This window comes from Neovison vison, chromosome X (genome assembly GCF_020171115.1).
Source record: "Neovison vison isolate M4711 chromosome X, ASM_NN_V1, whole genome shotgun sequence".
Taxonomy (NCBI): domain Eukaryota; kingdom Metazoa; phylum Chordata; class Mammalia; order Carnivora; family Mustelidae; genus Neogale; species Neogale vison.
The window spans coordinates 10,082,925-10,083,966 of NC_058105.1; the positions used below are offsets into that span (position 1 = coordinate 10,082,925).

Below are 1,042 nucleotides of genomic sequence, written 5' to 3' on the forward strand. Positions count from 1 at the left end.
TGACCAGTAGTAGAACGTCAGATTCATTCTAGATTATTTCCTATCTATACTTCCCCACCCATCCAATCAGCTAAATCCCACATTGGTCCTGCCTTTGGGATTTCTTTCATGTCAGTCCCAGCTACCCCCTTCGTTTCTATTCACAGATCCACTAGCTTCCCTCAAACAGATCTCCCTTTTGGACTAACCAGCATCCCTTTCTTCATTCTCCTATATCCTCAGATCGATCCTTATGCTGGTTTTTGTTTTTAATTTTTTTTTTTCCTGGCTACAAATTTATTCAACACAAAACAATCCCCAACTTCACTGAGGTGGCTGACCTCATCCACAACCCGATCCGCCTCTAAACTGGAGCTCAGTTACTGACCCAGCCCTGGCCTCGGCTTTCTTGTCCGCACCAGGGGGCACAGTGCTTTGTATCTAGGGGTCTGTCAGCTTCCACTTGTGTGAGTCTTGCAGGCTGCTCTACCTCCAGACCTTTGGGCCATGGTCTGCCAGTCTTGGGGCGGCTGCGGCGCAGAGCGGCGGGCACAGTCCCGGGGGGCAGATGGAAGCAGTCACGGGAGATACTGGCTATCGTCTTCGGTAAGTTACCAGTAGAAATGTCTCCAGGCAAACTTTCTTTGCTTTCTGTAGACTCATGATTTGAGAAATGGTGTGGCCTTCATGACGTGAAGGTTGGGCACATTCTTGTCTGCCCGCTCAGGGCATTTGCACATGCGGACATCCTTCTTGGCCACCATCACTCCCTCCTTGAAAAGGAGTTTATAAATGGCAATTTGGTTCTTCTTGGGCATCAACGTCTTGGTGGCTGCTATGGCTGGGGCTGGAAAGGAAGTCCTGTTTATTTTATTTTTTTTATTTATTTTTTATTTTTTAAGACTTCTTTATTGGAGCACCTGGGTGGCTCCTTTGGTTGGGTGTCCGCCTTTGGCTCAGGTCATCGTCCTGGTCCTGGGATCGAGCCCCACATTGGGCTTCCTGCTCAGTAGCGGGTTACTTCTCCCTCTCCCACTCCCTCTGCCCCTGCTCTCTCTCTCTC

The 1,042-nt window shown here is 49.3% G+C and overlaps 1 pseudogene; it reads right to left on the reverse strand.

The window, feature by feature from the left end:
- Positions 1–303: 303 nt before the first annotated feature.
- LOC122897160 lies at positions 304–797 on the reverse strand (annotated as a pseudogene).
- Between the last annotated feature and the right edge of the window lie 245 nt (positions 798–1,042).